This window comes from Mizuhopecten yessoensis, unplaced genomic scaffold (genome assembly GCF_002113885.1).
Source record: "Mizuhopecten yessoensis strain PY_sf001 unplaced genomic scaffold, ASM211388v2 scaffold1379, whole genome shotgun sequence".
NCBI classification, from domain to species: domain Eukaryota; kingdom Metazoa; phylum Mollusca; class Bivalvia; order Pectinida; family Pectinidae; genus Mizuhopecten; species Mizuhopecten yessoensis.
The window spans coordinates 1,471,369-1,494,715 of NW_018404017.1; the positions used below are offsets into that span (position 1 = coordinate 1,471,369).

Consider the following 23,347-nt stretch of genomic DNA (forward strand, 5'->3'; position numbering starts at 1 on the left):
GGTGATACATGTATATACCTTGACATAACGGACATACAGTAAAACATCGTTATTATGGGGGTTGGTGATACATGTATATACCTTGACTAAACGGACATACAGTAAAACATCGTTATTATGGGGGTCGGTGATACATGTATATACCTTGACATAACGGACATATAGTAAAACCTCGTTATTATGGGGGTTGGTGATACATGTATATACCCTGACATAACGGACATACAGTAAAACCACGTTATTATGGGGGTCGGTGATACATGTATATACCTTGACATAACTGACATATAGTAAAACCTCGTTATTATGGGGGGTGGTGATACATGTATATACCTTGACATAACGTACATACAGTAAAACTTCGTTATTATGGGAGTTGGTTATACATGTATATACCTTGACATAACGGACATAAAGTAAAACTTCGTTATTATGGGAGTTGGTGATACATGTATATACCTTGACATAAAGGACATACAGTAAAACTTCGTTATTATGGGAGTTGGTGATACATGTATATACCTTGACATAACGGACATACAGTAAAACAACGCTATTATGGGGGTTGGTGATACATGTTTATACCTTGACATAACGGACATACAGTAAAACCACGTTATTATGGGGGTTGGTGATACATGTATATACCTTGACATAACGTACATACAGTAAAACTTCGTTATTATGGGAGTTGGTTATACATGTATATACCTTGACATAACGGACATTCAGTAAAACTTCGTTACTATAGGGGGTGGGATACATGTATATACCTTGACATAACGGACATCCAGTAAAACCTCGCTATTATTGGGATTGGTGATACATGTATATACCTTGACATAACGGACATACAGTAAAACCTCGCTATTATTGGGATTGGTGATACATGTATATACCTTGACATAACGGACATACAGTAAACCCTCGTTACTATAGGGGGGTGGGATACATGTATATATCTTGACATAACGGACATACAGTAAAACCTCGCTATTATTGGGATTGGTGATACATGTATATACCTTGACATAACGGAGATACAGTAAAACTTCGTTACTATAGGGGGTGGGATACATGTATATATCTTGACATAACGGACATACAGTAAAACTTCGTTACTATAGGGGGAGGGATACATGTATATACCTTGACATAACGGACATATAGTAAAACCTCGTTATTATGGGGGTTGGTGATACATGTATATACCTTGACATAACGGACATACAGTAAAACCTCGTTACTATAGGGGGGTGAGATACATGTATATATCTTGACATAACGGACATACAGTAAAACTTCGTTAGTATGGGGGTCGTTGATACATTTATATCCCTTGCCATAACGGACATACAGTAAAACTTCGTTAGTATGGGGGGCGTTGATACATTTATATACCTTGCCATAACGGACTTACAGTAAAACTTCGTTATTATGGGGGTTGATGATACATGTATATTCCTTGACATAACGGACATACAGTAAAATATCGTTATTATTGGGGTGGTGATACATGTATATACATTGACATAACGGACATACAGTAAAACCTCGTTAGTATGGGGGTTGGAGATACATGTATATACCTTGACATAACGGATATACAGTAAAACCTCGTTATTATGGGAGTTGGTGATACATGTATTTACATTGACATAACGGACATACAGTAAAACTTCGCTATTATGGGGGTTGGTGATACATGTATATACCTTGACATAACGGACATACAGTAAAATCTCGTTATTATGGGGGTTGGTGATACATGTATCTTCCTTGACATAACGGACATACAGTAAAACTTCGTTATTATAGGGGTTGGTGATACATGTATATACATTGACATAACGGACATAGAGTAAAACCTCGTTACTATAGGGGGGTGGGATACATGTATATATCTGGACATAACGGACATACAGTAAAATATCGTTATTATTGTGGTGGTGATACATGTATATACCTTGACTAAACGGACATACAGTAAAACATCGTTATAATGGGGTTGATGATACATGAATATACCTTGACATAACGGACATACAGTAGAACATCGTTATTATGGTGGTTGGTGATACATGTATATACCTTGACTAAACGGACATACAGTAAAACATCGTTATAATGGGGTTGGTGATACATGTATATACCTTGACATAACGGACATACAGTAAAACCTCGTTATTATTGGGATTGGTGATACATGTATATACCTTGACATAAAGGACATACAGTAAAATATCGTTATTATTGGGGTGGTGATACATGTATATACCTTGACATAACGGACATACAGTAAAACCTCGTTACTTTGGGGGTAGGTAATACATGTATATACCTTGACATAACGGACATACAGTAAAACATCGTTATTATGGGGGTTGGTGATACATGTATATACCTCGACATATAACGGACATACAGTAAAACGTCGTTACTATGGGGGTGGGGGATACATGTATATACCTTGACATAACGGACATACAGTTAAACTTCGTTATTATGGGGGTTGGTGATACATGTATATACCTTGACATATAACGGACATACAGTAAAACGTCGTTACTATGGGGGTGGGGGATACATGTATATACCTTGACATAACAGTAAAACTTCGTTAGTACGGGGGTTGGTGATACATGTATCTCCCTTGACATAACGGACTTACAGTAAAACCTCGTTACTATAGGGGGGGGGGATACATGTATATACCATTACATAACGGACATACAGGGGTTGGAGATACATGTATATACATTGACATAACGGACATATAGTTAAACTTCGTTAGTATGGGGGTTGGTGATACATGTATATACCTTGACATAACGGACATACAGTTAAACTTTGTTAGTATGGGGGTTGGTGATACATGTATCTACCTTGACATAACGGACATACAGTAAATCTTCGTTAGTATGGGGGTTGGAGATACATGTATATACCTTGACATAACGGACATACAGTAAAACTTCGTTATTATGGGGGTTGATGATACATGTATATACCTTGACATAACGGACATACAGTTAAACTTCGTTAGTATGGGGGTCGTTGATACATTTATATACCTTGACATAACGGACATACAGTAAAACTTCGTTATTATGGGGGTTGATGATACATGTATATACCTTGACATAACGGACATACAATAAATATTCGTTAGTATGGGGGTTGGAGATACATGTATATACCTTGACATAACGGACATACAGTAAAACCTCGTTAGTATGGGGTTGGTGATACATGTATCTACCTTGACATAACGGACATACAGTAAAACGTCGTTATAATGGGGTTGATGATACCTTGAGATAATAGACATACAATATGCCCTAGTTATAACTGGGATAAGTGAAACATGTGTATACCTTGAGATAACGGACACAAAGTAAAACTTCATCATTAGTATAGGAGTAGATGTGTAAACCTAGATATAATGGACAAACAGTAAATCCTCGTTAAAGTGGGGTTGTACTTTGAGATAATGGATATCGAATACAACCTCGTTATGATAATGTTGTTGATACATGTGTACACCTTGCAATGATAGAAAAAAAAACTCATTATAATTTGTTTGGTGACACAATAATGCCTCGTTATAATGCGGGGTAGTGATAGTTTAACATACGCGTGAATGTTTATTTTACAAACCTCTCAGACTAACAACGACATCCAAATGAAACGTAAAGTAATGTTAACAACAAAAGTAAAACAGGAAACAATTTAAGTTTACATAAAAATAATAACATGTATCACAATTTTCAGATTTACCTCAACAAATTTTTTTATATATATAAATGTGATATAAACCTGAAAAAAGTTATCAACCTCGTCTTCTCTTCATCGTTAAAAGTCTTTCGTGGTATTTCATAGTCCTGATTAGAATGTTTGCGTTATTCATATCCTATGGCCTTACTCTTTGTCGCAGTGAATACACCAAAGTTATATTTTATTAGCATATACCAATTGTGTTGCGAACTGTGAAGTGCTGATTGGTTAATGAAAAGGCATTAGATCTTTGTTTTTAATCTCAACATGCATTTAAAAAACTTCCATTCAGTTGTATACATTTTAACAGAGTTTAAGAAACATTCAATGTGCATTAGCCCTATTGTCGTATAAACTAACTGTGATGCGTTGGTTTTGCATTTTTTCCGGTAGGTGAAACCATTTCCGAGCTCATTAAAAGATTATGACGTCTAAATTGTAGATAGAGTTATCCATGTCTTTTGTAAAAAAAATCTGCATATAATCTCATATAGTGATACAATTTGTGATGTCAGACTTACGTTCGTTACGTTATGACGTTCTATTAAAGACAATAGTGATGACGTCAAGATGTTTGATATGGACGACATGGAAGACTAAATGTTGGCCGTAGAAAAAAAAAATGGCGAATATTCTCGTACACTTCGAGTTATTTGATCGAAAGGATTTTGATTTCTTTCTATTCCATACGAGATTTATGAAACTCTTCCAAGAGATCCTGACAAAGGAGATGCATGGTAGATGTTGTTTTATATATAAACCGATATTTGTAATGTTTCTGCGCCCTGGATCTGTGTTACATAATGAGTTCAAGTTGATAAAATTACGAAACCGCCCTTATGTGACAATGAACGGGGATCTAGTAACAGATTACCAAGCTAGTGATATACTGAAGGGACACATTCACAAACCTAATGGCAACGCGAAACATATCGTTAAATCCTGTTAACACGCATTGTGTTTGATTTAGTATCTAGATGTGTTAAGAACATTATGTGTAGGCCTGTTATATACGGTGTTTATCGTATAAATGTAAGCTTATAATGTACATGAATCAGTAAATTGCATAACGGCAAGGTGCTCTTCATATCACAACATGGCATAACGCGACACTTGATTGAAAATGTAGCAGTACGCCTACAATGACATGACAAAACATATTAAATGTATAGGTTAAAAGCAAATCAGTTCAATAGTACGCTTGATACGTTATATTTTATATTCTGTACTTGATCAATACTATATAGAATATTATTTCTGGTCTTTGGTCAAGGACGATGGGAGTTTATCCTCGCGCATTCCTATTTAAATTCCAAAACATCACCCAGTCATTGCCTTCTAATACCAATCATTTTATTCCCCGAGTACAATCCTACAAGTGCGTACTGAAGCAGATAGCCAGACGACTGGTAAATAAAAATGGGAACCGCTTAGGTCAAGTCTCGTATCTCTTCCATAGAACTGACTGAAAGCATGTTCTAACGTTTGTACATATTTGTTAAGACTTCTCAGGGGAAAACATTATTTTATCGTATATCATCTAAGAATTTTTCCAGACTATTTGCTAAGATTTCGTAGTTCAAGTATCGCGCATCAAATGACAGAAATCAATCAGTATAATATTGATAGTCCTGCGTAATCCTGGTTAAGTTCTGTGTAGATCTGGTTTGAATGCCACGTGGATGCTAGGAGAGGTATGATTGATGTTAGGCATACCAAACAACACACGTATGACGTGAGCGGAAATATAAGCCATCAATCTTAATTAATTGTGGTTTTGAAATATGTTATTTCGTCTGGCTCATTTTTCAAACTAATATCGACTTTTGTTAATTTGACCAGCAATGAGAGCAGTAAGCGACATACTCCCTCTAATAGGAGATTTGGGGTTTCACACATCAGTAATCTTGAAGCCATTAACCAAAATCTGACTCGATGTATTCTTTCAAAATGTCATACTCGTTTATATATCACAACCTCCTTGATGTGTACGTTTTTGACTACTTTGGCAGTTGTTTTGCCTCAGAGGATTTAGTTTATACCGTAGAAAAATACTGGGTCATCGAGTTATCTTATTTCTAGCTGTATGGTTGCATTTTTCACCATGAATAAACAATTGTTCACTGTGTCTAAGATAATAACCTGTACAATATTGTAATAATGATAATAACAATAAATCGAGGTTCTGATATGTCGCTTTATCACAACCTAGTTCGTAAGTCGTCTCAAAGCGGTTCACAAATTATTATCGGTGGTTATTATAGGGCCTTTGCAACTAGCCAATATCTTTCTCAACTCCCCGGGGAGCATACAGCCGGAGCTGCCATTTTGGCGCTAACAGTTAGCATTCAACAATTCTAGCACTGCCCAACCACGTACTCATTTACACCTGAGTAGACTGAAACTAGCGAAGTAAAGTATCTTGCTCAAAGATACAACACAGCGCAGTGCGTGACTCGAACACGCAACCCTTCGGTCACGAGCCTGGCGTCCTACCACTAGACTACCGTGCGTCCCAAGTGTTCATTGCACATGTTACTAATGCTGATAGATGACAAACATATGGCCATGACGCTATGATCCTTATGCAGGAACTAATAAAATCTTCCCCTACCTTAACGGTTTGACAGAGAAATCTCCAACCCGAGGGATGGTATTTTTAATTGTCTTACCCGAGACTGTGCTGAGGGAAAGATATAAGAGAATCTCATTCCGAGGGTTGGAGATTTCTCTGTCACACCCTCCAGGTAGGGAATGATTGTGTTTCTCCAAACTTAAATACAAGCGGTGATTGCATGAAATATAAGTGTTAAGTGCATGTTTTCCAGAAAATCCAGAGTTGTCTTCCATGGTCTGCTACTATTGCCGTGATGTCAAAATGCATTGATGACGCGACGTCAAATTATTGCTATGACTTACGTCGCGCCATTCTGCACGAGTCTATCTCTCCTTAGGGGTTGACAAGCTGATATTTTCCGGCTTAAAAGGGAAACACACCTATGAAGGGTGGGAGAATAGTTGCATTCTGTCTACGTTTAAGTTGTCCTTTCGTTTTTAGTTTGTCTTTTCTCTTACCTATTGTTTGTCGGCCGATTTTTAGTTCCTGTTCTGGCTACTTGTAGCTAAAGCGAAATATGATAAGATACAAACATTAAAATGGAGAGAGTTGAAACGTACAAGGAGAATAAAACAAGACCAGGCGGTCCTGAGGGGTAAGCGACGTCTGCATCGTTTACAACAACCATCGAGTAAATCTATATTGAATCCTTCTGTCATTTGACCTATATCTTTTGACGTTTGAAGTATACAGCAGTATCCAGGCAATTGAAAACTTGTTTTGGACTAGAAACAATAAGAAAATAGCGACATTTAAGCATAGCGTAATTTGAACTTAAAAGCAAGAGCGATAAGGAAAATAAGAACAAAGGAATAATTCAGGAAGACTTTTAATGTTGAAAGAAAACCAGACCAGGCTGTATACATGAAGAAGGGTAACCGTTTTCTTCTTTGTAATTTTAGGTTGTATCCTAATAACGTCAAATCAAATAGTTTTTAAAGTGATCATCCAAAAACATACCCAACGTTTTTCATTAACCTGTATCACTCGAAATCCTGTGTTTTAAGTCTGACGACACCGAAATTGTGGGCTTCCTTATACGCGTTATACTTTTTTCGAAAGTAAGGGATTGGATACATACAAAAATTGTCACCGTCACCACATTGTTTAACTTGTAATCCTATACAAAAAGATATGTTTTTACTAGGTTCTTCTGTCATACTTAATTTTTTCCGTGCCTGTGTTCTTCTTTGTGTCCTTTAAAAATACAGCATTTTATTCAGTGTTTTCCTATCTAGAGACGGTAAGTTTTCGGACGGTCTTATATCATGTTTTGTAGCTACTTAATATACGTTTGTGTTATTCGAATTAATGGTATTATAATTCGCATCCTCTTAAAACGCGTAGCTGCTGACACGCTTATGCGTTTCTCTAATGTAACCGCTAACGAACTAATGGTTTCCACGTCCATGTAAGCTAGTATACTGATGGTCTTGTGTAACGTGCCCGCTTACTTGCTGCATTTCTCAGTAAATTGATATGTTTTACGTTGAAGCCTATATGATGTCGATAACGTAACATCAATAGTGATGTGCCCGTATGGAATAGTGTCTGCTATATACGGAAATTTCCGACGTAGTCCGCATTACGGATTGGATCAATTTATAACAGTTTCTAGTCAGAGACAGGATTAAAAGACTCTGTAATATGTCGGGAAAGCCCTTGATCTAACCCGAAAGTCTACTAATTTAGGTCACATGTCTATATTCTTCATTTTAAGATACCTCCCAGGTCTTACAATAAAAAAAAAAGGTGAAAAAGGTACTGACTTTGATTCAACGATTAATATAGATGATGTTCTAAATATATTCCAATAATATATTTGGAAAGAGCGTTAAAGCATTGTGTATCAAGGGTATACTTGAAAATTGAACCAGCCCACGAACCCTTCACAGGAAATGCTGTATCCACGCAAGGAGATCAATGGCTGACTGTGATTTTAAGGTACATTGGATGTTTTTTTCGGCCAATGAAAACGGTAACCTAATGACGCCACATATCACAGTCAGAGTTCCTCACATTCAAGCACATCAGTTGACGAGCTACTGAACATGTCAGACCTTAATGATCTGTTTCATAACTGCCTATTGAGGATACATTGTAGTCCCGAACTGGATGTTTGACGATCTGTTTTGTCGGAGAATATCACGCTAACGTACAGGTAGGGAAAACTTGGTATAATTATAATTCTTAGAATAAAATCATGAATATATATGTAGGTCTGCGGTAGTTACAAAATATAAATGATTTAATAAAACTTCGGGTGTATAATCATGCCGACGTGAACACGTCCATGCATTCTTGTTTTGCAACCGCCACAAAATGTCACATTCCAAAATATATTTTGAATAGCGGAATTAAATTGACTTAAATTAGCTGATACTGTTGTATTATGTGAATTTGCTACTTTCGAGTGTTCTATCGACAATTTCAACTTGTGCAATGACCCAATTATTGAGATGTAAAAATTGATATTGAAATGACATGATGAAATAACACCTAATGAAATTAAAACCCGCTTCATAAAAAACATACATATTGACTAGAATTACGGAGTATGGACGCATTTATTTAAAACTTTAGCAAATCGATGCAGGAAGCCAAACGAAATATGTTTCGTATGGTCGGGTGGCGCAGTGGTTAGCGCTCTTGCCTTTCACCAGAGCGTCCGGAGTTGGATTCCCCAATCAGATGAGAAAAAGTATGGGTCATTTGTCCAACCACGTAGATTTTCTCCGCTTACAGTAAGAACCCCTTTGCACTTCCAGTCGAATTAACAAGAGCTACTAATATATAGGCTATCTTGTTTGATGATTGCTGTAAAATGTATTCATACATTTCATTAAAAAAATCTACTCCAGCACATATCTATTTCTTCCACCTTAAAGCTCATTAGTTGTACTAAACAATCAAAGAATGAAAATACCTATCTAACGTGTTCCCAAATTATATACATCGTTACCTATTTGCAACTGTTTGCCTCAGCTGACAATATATTCTTAAATAAATGTTTCATTTAAAGCGTGGCAGAAATAACAGAAGCTGCAATGTTATTTCTTCCCTTAGAAACTAATAATATACCTTTCAGTCACTCTGTATATAGACCGCAACAGACGTTGATTCCGTACATATAAGGAATGCTTCAGTCATATCCAGACACGTGACCTTAATTGCTCATGAAATATACGCAAGTGGTTGGAACCAAGTATGCGTACTCTTCCACTGAAATTTCTGTCCGTGGAGCCACATTACATGAACAGATTTAAAAGGTTTCCAGCTCATTAGATTTCATTACGGACAAAGGGATTTATTTCCCAAAATAGCTTTTTATCTGTCACTTAGGATGGGCGTGTGACAGTTTTCACATCAGCCCCTGGATCAATGATGTGTTCTGGAAAGCAGTACAGCGATTATTTTAATCACAGCTCCAGTATATATATATACAGTATACATAATAAAACGCATGTATTTAGTATAACACAATTATACATCATAATATACAACATTTATATAGCGCCCTATATAATATACAGCATAACAACATAACGTATAACAGTGTAATAGGAATATATATATACAGCATAGCCGTATACTATACATATTTATATTAACACTATAATACAAATACTGATCTGCAGATGTTTAAACATTAAAGACCAACAGTGTCATACAAATTTGAAAAGCCTACGTCCGCATTGTTAAGGTATTTACAGAATATTCATCAATAGAACAATACAAGTAAACGCCTTTTTATGTATGCAAGTTATATACATAGCTGATTTTATGTCGCGACACATAAACCCTCCATTAGACTGTTTGGCAAGTATTGTTAAAAGGTTGCTACGAACATCACCCCCCTTAGGGTGCCGCTCCCCCCTTCTTGGTGCCTCCATCGTTTTGAGGGTATTGATTGGCTAACATCCCACAATACAATCTGATTGGCTGTAGGCCTCTTTCTTCATCTTTAAGAAAATTTTCAACGGCAGCATATTTTTATAAATTTATACCAAATTTGCTTTATTGAAAAACCCACCCTTACATGCCACCCTTTTTAATATTGTTTGTTTTGTGATTTATATATATATGTGTTGGCGTAATTCTGTCGAATCCCCACTTAAGGATGTAAATTGACAGTAAACATCATTTTCATAGTTTGTGTCATGAAGTCATTATAATAAATTGTCATCTTATGATGGCCTTATTCCATTCTATATATGTGTTGAGTTTTATGTGGAGTAGGCATAAATATTTTTATGAGTTAACACGAAGACAACATTCAAAGACATGCTATTTCATTTTAGCTTTCATCTTGAATGTTTTACGGTAAATTTCACGTGAAAGCGGCATGATAAAAGATTGTCGATACGAAATGTTACTCTGCATTTTGCGATCGAATATCGGTCGACACTACAAACATTCCACAGGATTGTGAAGTAACTATAATAGCATTTGACGAGGGAAAGCTGAAACGATACAACAGACGTGTATTTAGAACGTGAACATTAGATAAAAGTGTATAGCATACGGTCATTGATCCTATATAGAGACTACAGAGGGGTTTGAACTTGAAATGACATCCAAAGTACCCCACCTACACAAATCGCTAGACACCTGTCCTTGACAATGCCAAACATGTATTTTCACTTCAAAGGACAGTGATGAAAAGTATAAACACTGCAGAATGACCATCTTATTTTAACTTGATTGAATATGCACATAAATTAGTTGACTGTGAATTGTAACATTATCTATCACTGATTCCTTTCTCATGCCAATGTACATTATGCAAACTGTTTATCGAAGCTGTCAAGAGAAATATGTGTAGCATATGAAAATCAGTAAAGCCGTTGACATCTATCATAACAGGAAGATAATGTAACTACTACAATTCAACTGGCATGTCAGTGTGCCCACTGAAGACCGTTGTCAATGATGATATTATAGAACGGCGAAATACTCGTATACGACGTCACATTGACAGTAAACTAATCATCTAATGAAATATAGCACACTACTCAAAAAAAAATATCTTATATTTATATAAAAAAAAAAAAAACAACATTCATCTATGAATGGTGACACATGCAAATAGTATCATTTGAGTGGTTCTAATTCATCTGATTTGGCTTTGATAAAAATGCCTGACACAAGCGCTAATCATACAGTTACAGCTCACAATTCACAAACGCCATGGTAAAAACGGGAAAACATTACATGACCAGGACGAAGGATTAACATATGTCATTTGCTGTTCCTTTTACTTACATTGCTCACTATCAATACATTAAACAACTCAATGTGCTGTTTTTTCAATGCAACAACCTAAAAACTACTGTATGTCAATATACTTTCATCATAATCTATTTCATCAAACTTTAAAAGGAAGTGTTACTCAGTGATGCTGCTACTCTAGAACGGTTAGTAGTTGACATTGACCGACGGAAAAAACTTGTCAGCATAGAAACACGGTACCGTTCCCTCAGGAATAGTTTGGTTTCCTAATTGTACAAAATGTACCAAGATAAATATTAGGTACAGGAATTTCAATTCCTGATTGAAACATTACAAATATGTTTAGTAATGTCACAATGTCATAATTAAGGTACAGTGTGCATCGCCTATGATCATATTTTTTAAATGATAAATTTTGATATACATATGATACATATTATCAGAAGATTCGGTGTAACAGGTACTGGATTCGTGTATACCAGAGAAAATCGTGTTTTTTATATGACGAGTGTTAAATTAAACCAAACACTGGAAATCAAAACTGTTACAATTAGACAACAGTTGTAGGAAGGAAGGATATTTGAAGATTTATACTACAGTGACCGCATCATATATTAAGCCATAAAACGTGACAGATGCTCTGTCTAAAATATAAACAGTGAGTGGGCTGTCCTTTATTATAATTGTGTTGTTCTGTCTTGACTAGCTGCAAGACGAAAACAGGATGGACCTCTCTGTGCCGGTCTATTTTTAGCATCATTATAGCTTCCGATTTGCAATCCTATGGTTTCCTTTGTACTTTGTAGGACTCCCCGCTCAGTGTTAACTATTTGTGCTGGAAGGATTTTTATTCTCAGTTCATGGCATTGCGAGAATTTAAACAAATGGAGCAGCAATGACAGCTATACCTTACTTTAACTTCCCATACAAAATGGTCGGGTTTTTTTTAACAAAAAACAATGGTAATACTATCTAAACGTTACTGTTTCTGCATTATTTTCAATTACTTATTTCGATATGTACAATATTTCACTCCTGTATAATATGAAACCTGATTCACAAATAAAATCATCATCAGGATATCTGCAATGATAAATTAGCCCAATTAAGTTTGGAAATGTATGGTTTGAACAAGGAGTTGATATTACTGTATAAATAATAATAATGTAACCAAAATGGAAGGATCGGGATGGTAGATACGTTTCCACCTAGGTCATGTCATGATTTTGTGGTTTCAGGAAGTAGCTTGATATATTTAATAGTTAATATGGAACTTAACTAAACTCATTAACGATATATTTTGGAAACCTTCTACAGACTAAATGTAGAAACAGGAAAAGGCCGAGACCTAACCATTCTCTTCGATCTCTTCATTGTTGTACACTCAATTTAGACATCGCAGACAAATATCATTTTTGAAAAAGAATGCATCCCTGAAACCAAGTGTATTCAAATACAGAAAATCTATTTTCGAAAAAGTAGATAATGTGTATAACTTATTTCACGTAAAATTATGTCCTATATGTCTGTCGTTTCACCTTTACATTTTCCGGATACTATTGTTAACTTATAACTATATAAATAGCATTACTTAACGCCATCATTAACTCCATTACAAGGGGAAATACTACATGAAACACAATCATGAAAGGAAAGCAAGTAGCTATCACAGCTTACATTCACCTTGTTATAGGCATTGATACTTACTATCTACCAGGTACTCAATAAACGAAAACCTGGTTAGCTTATCGGCTACTTTGTGGCTCTGGTAACCGATTCCTAGCTAAGTCTTCATTTTCATAGTTATAAATTTCGACAACATGCAATGTTTAAAATACAAGAATTGTATTGACTACATCATCGTAAATATCCTTCTCAACTTGAAACCAAGGACACTTTAGATTTTCTCCTTCGCCTGCTTTCCTCAATCTTTACTTACAAAATAACCAACAGGGACTATTTACTAATCAGACATTTCGATAGTGCACATTCCCTTTATGATAGTTATTTCCCTACTTCCTCTACCTTACGGTTTTGTTCCCAATGTAAGGAAGTGACAAATCTAGGGTTGGACCTAGATTTACATGGCGGGTGTCGTCGATGAAGCACAATACGCTTCCCTCTCCGGAACACATGGTCTTATCCTCCTTGTACTTTTTAAAGGATCTTCATGTAAATCTTTTGTTTGTTCATATTTTGTCTTAGTTTATTTTTTTATTGATTTTGAGCTAAGGGCTTGATGATCCTTCGGTATTTTTCGTACTGTGTTTTGCACCCCCTTGCAAGTCGAAGTTTTAAAGAGACCATATAGACCTGTTCGTACTCACTGAACTAATCGTCGTGAGAGACGGTCAATGTAGCATTATCCTGCGGATTAGGGGGTTGCTTTTGTGTTTCTAACTGAGGATAAAACATATTTAAAATGCAGCATTTGAGACCCTTTTTCTTTAACTACTGTTTATAAGGCCTCAATCAATTGCCAATACCTCGGTTTCGGTCTTGATGGTGAGCGTTCGCTAAATTGAAGCTAAATTAATATTCCATACTCCTGTGGCTATTAAACATGAATGAAAATCCTTACTGATGTATGCTTTCGATTTAACGACACTAGAGGAGGACATGTATTTACACAGACGAATCAATTCTATATATAGACATGAAGTGTACATAACTGGAGTCATAAATCCATTAATTAACGAATCCATTGGACCATAAACAACTGACGTTAATTAGTGTTTTGTTTGTTATCACAATGACTCCCTCTGAACCAGTAACACAGCTCAAAAAATATAAGTTCTTTAGGAATCTCGACGTTTGCTGTTACAATATTTCGATATTTTAAAAAACACAGATATACTGAAGCTGTTTTGTTAACAAATTGGATAACGTGTCAGGGATAGACTTTTTAAATTCTTACATTGTTCCTTTTCGAAAAAGGATTTTTGCAAATAACAAACTAACAGAATACTGAGATAGGATATGTAGATTTGTGAGATATATATATATGTATATATGTGTGTTTTATTAGATAGCAATTAATTTCATATAATAGACCTCACAATGCCTGTTTTCAAAATAAACAGTCTCTTGATGAACGGGGAATCAACCCGAGAAAGGCCTAGAGTCAGCTATCTTTGTCTTTTGTTCTATTTTTATATATGTGTGTGTATATATGAAATTCCTTTAAACTTTTAATAAACATTTAACGATTTCTATACTGCTATTGATGCAAAGAAAATATCCCGATGGGATCTCTTGATTGTCCAAGTAATCACTATTAAGTGAATTTCTCTGCGGCATTTTCGAATCGTTTCCTGTTCTGTCAGCGAACCTGATCATTACGATGATGGAGATAACATGATGCACCCATACCAACACCATACGACCAGTTCCCACATGGCTATACATGTGATAACGAACATAAGATATGCTTCAAACACGTGACTTGTGTGAAAGGTGTCAATAATCTTACATATTTATGTACTTTTTTTCTGAGCACAAAGTGACGTAAGAAATGTATCTCGAACCACGAGGCTATCACATACGTACTATTTCCTACTATTTATGTTTTATGCTCCAAACACGTGACTTGTGTGAAAGATGTCAATAATCTTACATATTTATGTACTTTTTTTCTGAGCACAAAGTGACGTAAGAAATGTATCTCGAACCACGAGGCTATCACATACGTACTATTTACTACTATTTATGTTTTATGCTCCAAACACGTGACTTGTGTGAAAGATGTCAATAATCTTACATATTTATATACTTTTTTCTGAGCACAAAATGACGTCAGAAATGTATCTCGAACCACGAGGCTATCACATACGTACTATTTCCAACTATTTTTGTTTCCTGATATATGATCAAATATTGTTTTACTGTTTTGTCACCTATCGCACGTGCACTGTATTTCTAAAACGTAATATTGCTGTTAACGTGACCAACAGAAAGTACGGTCAAGTATGTGGTCAGTGCTATATGTTATTAGTAATGTCGATTTACACTCGCCGATCAGAGTATATGTTTTTTTTCGTAACGTATCTATTTGCTGCTTTCCTATTTATTTCTTTTCATAAAGGAGTGTATCGCCTGGAAAAAGCGACAGGTTGCACTACCAACCTTGTCGTTATTGTTTAAATTTCTGAGGAGTATTGATTTCGATAAGAACATGTAATGTAACTTAGAAAGCAATTTATTTCAAATAATTATCATTTGTTTAATTGGTCTTTATAGAAATATATGTACATTTATTGTAAATACATTCTTGTTTTAATTAATTATCATTGGCTGTTATTTACGTTCAATAAAAAAGGGAATGGAACGTACACTGAATATTGTATATTCATGTTTTAATTCAGCTACTTAACAGGAAATGGAGATCACCTGTTATATGTAATTGGATGTTACATTTGTAGCATAGTATAACAAAAGTCTAAAAATATCAATCATCGAAACAAATTTTAGAGAGTATATATAAGTTCCATCTTCAAATTTTCTCCTTAATGTTAACATGCTCAAATGTCTTAAAAACTCTACGAATATATATTGCAATCCTCATGTTGACCCAGATCTTCATTACGACGTCTTTATCGTCTGTTACTGTTTTCTAAGTAAAGGCGACGCTTGAATCGCGTGACTTTCAAGTCTTCATAATGTTGTAGGACTGACTTGTAACGAGTGTCAACTCAGATCACGTTGCAGACGTGACTTCAACCCGTGATTTGGCTGTAGAGCGTGACTGCCTTGACCTCTGATGACGTCGTAGTGAAAGTTTGATGTTGATTTGATTAGGAGTAGGTCACGTAATGTACAATCTCGCTGATGCCGACCAGCACGCGAAGCTGACATTTGCGTTCGGCTCCAAATCGTCTGATTTAACTGTCGAGAAAATGCATTCTCTAGTTTCAGAACGCGGTGTTTAAATCTTTACATGAAGATTTTCTTCATTTTTACTTACTATATTCCAGAAAGCAATATCATCATCTTTGAATCCCCAATGCTATCTCATTGTCTACAGCGATTTAATATTTGTTCCTTTTGTCTAAGTTGGTGACCTAAATAAAGATTCATTTATCTTGAGATATGGCAACAGATACAAGAAAAGACAAACTTTTTTTCTTGAATGTCTATTTTGTCTCTTTTTCTTACATTTAATCATGACCTTCAATTTGTTTTTGGTCTGCTCTATTTTTGTATCGGTTTTGAAGTTTGATTGATCCCTCTGTAGTGACATTGTAAATGTTTCTATCTTACTTTATATGTTTAGAATTATTAAGCTTCTTTCATGCACTCCTCTGATAAGTGGTTAACAATAAGGAGACCTCATCAGAATTAAGGCCTTATATGAACAAAGAGAAGCTATACATGATAACCCTCGAAAAAGTACTAGGGTGATAGGACCAGGTATTACGAAAGGGTAAACGTCTTCTTCATCGACGACATCCTACATGTACATCTAGATAAATTAAAGTAGTGTAACGTCCTCATAGCGATAACTGGTGTAGTGACAACAAAATAACAAAGTACACCAAGAACAACAATCAAACACACCTATATTTTACAAAAAGAAGTAGCATATTTTAAACTTTGATCATAATGGCAAGATTACCCTTGACCATAATCTTCATCAACCTGGCCTGTTCTGAGCGAACTCCTGAATAATTAAGAAAGTGCGACACATGAATACGTTAGATTAGGGATGCTATAGCTATACCATGTTGCTATCAAGAAAGGGAACGTTCACTTTCGGAATACGAAAATCGTCCAAATTATTTCCAGCCTAGCAATAAGGTGTTCCTATGGTTGTGTTCTAGTTAAAGATCGAGGAAAGAGCCGTAAAAGGCAGCGTATGTAGTTTCCTTGATTACACGTTTAGGAGGTATTTATGGTATATACGTTCCATATGCTCAGTAAATGTCTTGTAATGTAAATGTAACATTCCGAGGATGCATCTAAAATAAAAAGAATTAGTTATTTTTTTGTTACCAGTTCCGATGAGCTCTTTAATAAACTCAGCCTTCTTTGAAAACAGAAACGAATCGGCAAGAAATGGGGCACATTTTGTATACATCGGAATACCTTCAGTCTGTTTGGCAATCTTGCCATCGGACTCAATAAAGACAGTATCAACCGGAAACTCATTATTTCCCAAGATTACATCTTCAGTGTATCTACATTTGCATTTTTTAAGGTTATTTTTACAAAATGTGCTCAAAATAGTTAACTATATATATCCCTATATATGATAAAGAAGGATAAAATGTCCATGTAAAGTAAATAAATATCGAAAAAAAATCAGATCTAACCACCCACTACAAAAAAATAGCTGCTTTCGCCCTTCACGGGACTCTTCAGGTTTTCAGTAACTATATATGTTTATCGCGCCTTGGAAGAGAAAGCTTGTAATTATAAAAGGAAAATAGTCAAAAGGCCTGAATGAAGACATGGATCTAACTATTCATTGGTAGAAATCAAGGATGAAACGTTGTTAACTCGGTGGCCAGGTGGTTAATGCGTCTGACATTCTGCTACTATTAGCTCACCACCACTGGGTCGTGGGTTCCAGACCTACGTGGGGCAGTCGCAAGGTACTTGTCGTAAGTCGGGTATTTTGATAAGTGATTGTAATAAATAAGCGTGAATACCTTGGTAGTAGATAGTTTTTCGAGAAATAGAAAACGGGAAATATGCATCCAGGATTTCCTCGGTTATCAAGCAACTCCAGTTCTCTTTCTTAGCAGAAAATATGACAGACAAAGATGAAGTGATTAGACGATTTTGTCTGCAGGTATCGTTAAATCCTTAGCATGCATATTGGTGGGTCTGGATTGGAGTTCAGGATCGAGAAATACAGACTTAGTTTTTTTTAACTTTTGAATATTGATGAACCTGACAGACTTGACCCACTCTGAAGGTGAATCCAATACAATGTTGGCGTAGTCTACCACCTAATCTATAAGTATCTTTAAATCACATTCCAAGTGATGGTAGAAGTGTTTAGATATACCCTATAGAACCCTAATGAAAAGTTCCCGTATCTGTGAATCATCGATTATTTTTATTATCAGTTACTACGTGTCGATATGAACCACAGTTGTATAAGTATGTTGACCATGAACATATTGAAAAGGGGAGGTTTGTTTGGGGTGGGGTTTTTTTTTGGGGNAATATGCTTGTAAGCATTGATTAGGTGGTTGGGTGCTTAAACATAAATGTTAGAAATTATTAGGTTACTTTTGTAGCACCCCTCTCACATGCTCGACAATGCTCACTTAAAAGTAACTATTCTGTGTTAATTAAATGCGTTTCTTGTTGTTATAATCATTATTGTCTTTAGCATAGTGGCGTCTTGTAGTGCCAAACGTCCGCCCCATTGTCTTCTGGCTCATGGTGTATTCTTTCGTTCCCTGGTAGAATCGTACAGAATCTTTCCGTTGTAAATCTTTGCATTCATTGGTAACATCGATTTCGGTCTCGAATTCTTTTCTTTTGTATATGTGTCCGTACTCTGACGACATCGTCCTTGTTTCACCTATAGTTCCTTATCAATATCATAGTTGTCTTATTCTCATGATAAAAAAAATCCTCACATTTCACAGCTCATTCTATTTCATCCACATGATAAACATTTGCTTTCCTTTATGACATCATCTTCATTGTCTTATTCATTATAGACACTTGCATTCAATAGTAGCTCCATCTTACTTCCCCATGTACATTCGTTTATCCCCTGATAGTTTCATATTTATTTTCCTCTTACTATATTTAGCATCCCCGATAACTATGTATAAGGGCTGTAGAATCATTAATACATGTCCATCTTAATGTGTTAAATCATTTCATGTTTCCCTCTCAATTAACGTTATCCACAGGGATGTATCGTGGTAGTCCATATCTAGTAAACGGTATGTTGTTACTGTATTCGTCACTCCTACACATACACTAATGCCTGATCTGGTGACATTTGCATTGTTTTTGTTTTTGTTCCGTGTTCTTTTTTTTCCTATTTGGTCTTTCCGCTCCGACTTTGATTTTATATCTTGTATGCGCTAAGGTGCTGCATGTATATATATTTTAATTTGTCACACACACACCTAAATTTATGCCACTTTCGATGACGCTTATTATTGTCTCTTGACACGCTCATAATTGTCAAGAGACCTATAATTTCTATATACGTAAACATACGGTGTGAACAGCCGAGTTGATTGGTGACTGTTTCTATAGGGAATTGCAGATGAGTTATCTCTTTATATCACGCCTTGAAAACTGAAACAGTTTTGTTACTATTTTGTGCCCAATTAGGAATATAAAACATGAATAAACAAATGCAGTATACATTATGGCTAAACAACTGCCGTAATAAAGCGTTATTAGTTCTGTTGTGAATCTCGTGCTAACGGTAACACAATCGATGAAAGCAATAACTCAAAGTTGGTACTTAATAGTGACAAGGTCGCTCCTCTTTCTCTGTGTGTGAGCACACTATTTGGCCCACATCAAACACGCGACAGAGAGATTATCAGATCATGTAGACTATGTTTCTTGTTTTATATTTTTCATGTGATGTATCTTAGTTTTATCAAATTTAATCGCCTACGCTACTTAATACAGTAAACAACAAATAATTGCTTGTAATATTTGGTCAAGTAAGTTAAAATATTCGTAAGATATTTTGGTTTATATTATACACGCTCTTTACGAGAGAATAATGTTTGTACTTTGAATAAACAGGTGGCGATGAACAGCATACAAGAAACCATTAAGTGCAAAATATTGTTCATAACCACAATGGTAAACTGTAGCAGGTGACCAACTTGTTTATGTCTTTAACAATAAGACACTACACTTCTGTCGGCACTGTACATGCATCATGTGTGCTTACTTCTACAAAACGTGTCAATTAACTTAACGACATGCAGCGAACCTAATTACCAAGATAGCACTATCTACAATTATATATGCGTTGTTTACATGCCGTAACTTCTCTTTAAAGTGGCCGTTCTATTTTTGAACTCACGATTCATGCTGTTAAACAAGCCCTTTTTTATCATTTTTTATGACGACTGCTCCAAATTATTTAGCTACGGTTTACATTATAGTAATGTTTAATCAGTTAATCATGGCATTCATTGGTCTCAGAGGAACTATGAAATCATCAGCCAAATTATGTGATAAATACGGTATTTTTATGAATAATTTGTCGTAGGCCATAACACATAGGTCGGGGCGATATGAAGATCTTTGTCAATGGAGAGACTTAAGGAGTGGTTAAGCTTTGCATTTCGCTGTAGCCTATCAAATGTACATGTTTACGTTATATGGCGTGGTTGTATATTTCTGTCTGTCACATATTACATGAATAAGATATAAGGAGTGGTTCTTTTTTGGCTACTAGTTGTTGTATAGAATTGTCATGCTGTATTTTTCCAAAGATGATCCCCCTACAGTGTGAAACCATAATTAGACAACAATGCGGTTTTTTTTCTTTTAACATAACACATTCTAGAGATAGGTGCCAATCTTTGCCAATAATTGGTTATTCCTGGGTATACAGCAGTGTGCTGTATACAAAGGTTAGAGTAACTGGTATTACACTTTGGTGTGTAGTGTGCTACATGTGTAAGTTAGACAGCGATCGTGTATTCCTGTGTTTAGAATGGATTTAAACATTGTACTTTGTAAGTGAAAAAATTGGCGCATGCTTTATCTTCACTAAATCTGTAATTACAGCGGAATATTTTGAATTGTTACTAATGCAATTGTATATCACATAAGTTTATAATGGCTTCAGCCGGTCGTCTAGAAATTGAGTTTGAACGATTGTAGTCCGGGTTTTGACTAACATATATGAGTGTGGGTGCCAAGAAATTAGACAAAGGGTTGTATCCTGTACAACAGATAAAAGTAGTGTGGTAATAGATATAAATGTTTGTAAATATTGTTTATTGAATCAAAAGCGAAATGTGATGTAGGTATTGTTATTATCACTTTTTTACCCGTATGATACATTGTAATACAGTAGATAAGTTATATATGTGAGAGACTGATATGTTTCTGTAACATGATAGTTTTCTTATAGTTATGTATTATTTCCTATAAAAAGTTTGGCATTTTTAAAAATTTGAAGATTTTTAATCCTGTTTTCTCTGAATTTCACAATCGTTTTGAAACATATAGCATTACTCTGTGTATATACTATAAAACTGAGAATCGATGATGCGTCAAAAAAAGGTCGGCAAGAATAACAATAGTAAGTTATAACACTCTGCTAATTCAAGGTCTATTTCTATAATTAAAAATGCGCTTTTAGACATACATTAGCCAAGGTGTCAATTGATATCCTCATATTCCATATGACATTTTAAAATGATTCAATCTATAGCAAACAATCTTAACTACATTCGCTTTTTCTGAATTGTGTCGCAATTAACAACAAATGGAAATTTGCCCTTTCACAATTTTATATTTTATTGAGAGAAAACGATGATTCATTGCTGAAAAATCTGAAAGAAACTGATTCGTTTAATGATAAGAAAACCTCAAGCTATTTTATGATTCAATCATTTTATATTCAACGATATGTTTGACGATAATTGGGGTGTGTGTGACGTCAACTAGTGAACAATTGTTCTCTTTAATTAACGTTTGAATTTAATTTCAATTCTCAGTAATTTGCGATGAAAGACAGAAACCCGGCTAACTGTGTATGACTGCCAGCCTTTACAATGTATTGGGGTTCTGTCTCGTCTATTTAACGTTACGATGGCTACAGTTTGTTCATTTTTATCTTTGGTTATTTTTCTGAACAATTCGAAAGATGGGTTTTTTTCTTTTTCAAATTAGATTTGAAGGAATTAGTTTTCATTTAATGTTTTTTGCATTCCCTTGAAAAGCGTTATCACAGCTGATGTGTTTTTGTGTAGGACGTGACGTCAAAATCCAATAAATTCTATCTATTTATAGTGACGATAGATTGGCTTGTAAGTACTATTAACATTTAAGACGTTACCAATTGCCTTTATTGGTATGCTGGCGGTAGCATTTTAACACATATCTATCCTTTTATAATGAATTTTGATTCATTTGTCCGTAATCATTATCTTTATTGTCACACTCAAATATAGACCTAGCAAATTGGTGATTGATAAACCTATAAATAAAATAATTCTATTTTTTAATTCAGTTTTTAAATTTCTCGATTTTAATATACATATGTTATCAACCACATACCTTTGATCTCTTACCCTTTTTTCTACTTCTCCATATATGGTTTTTTATCTATCTTGCCCTTTTCAACTTCCATATGGTGTACTAACGTCGGTGTTTAACTACGTCCTACACATTAAAGATATCCGCCATGTCCACATCGCCAACAGGTGTGTTTTCAACAATTATTTCTAATGAAATTAAAATTTGATTCAATGAATAAATGTTATGTCCTGTGTTGGTTTTAATCCATACAAATGGTATCAATAAGTAGGTATATTACTTCGTAATGAACCAAACGAAACCATAAAGAAACATAAAACATATGTTTTTGTTGTTGTTTTGTACGTAAATCAAAAAAGCAAATTTTTAATATTTATGATGGTATGAGACGAATAACTAACAACAGTATTTTTCTCCAGTGAAGTTTTACATGATAAGCCAATGTACATGTTTTACAACAAAATGTTTGAATGAAGAGATTGTCTTATTTGTATACGGGCCTGT

The 23,347-nt window shown here is 35.1% G+C and overlaps 1 protein-coding gene across 2 annotated transcripts in view; it reads left to right on the forward strand.

Moving 5' to 3' along the window:
* LOC110460851 (5-hydroxytryptamine receptor 6-like) overlaps positions 1-23,347 on the forward strand; it is a 61,184-nt gene that overhangs the window by 12,549 nt on the left and 25,288 nt on the right. The window contains exon 1 of one of the 2 annotated variants that reach the window (XM_021514061.1): positions 8,447-8,555. The exons of the other annotated variant lie outside the window; for it this stretch is intronic. The gene's annotated coding sequence lies outside the window, so the exon portion shown is untranslated. Of the gene's footprint in view, positions 1-8,446; positions 8,556-23,347 lie in introns of those variants that run through there. 2 annotated transcript variants of the gene reach the window in all.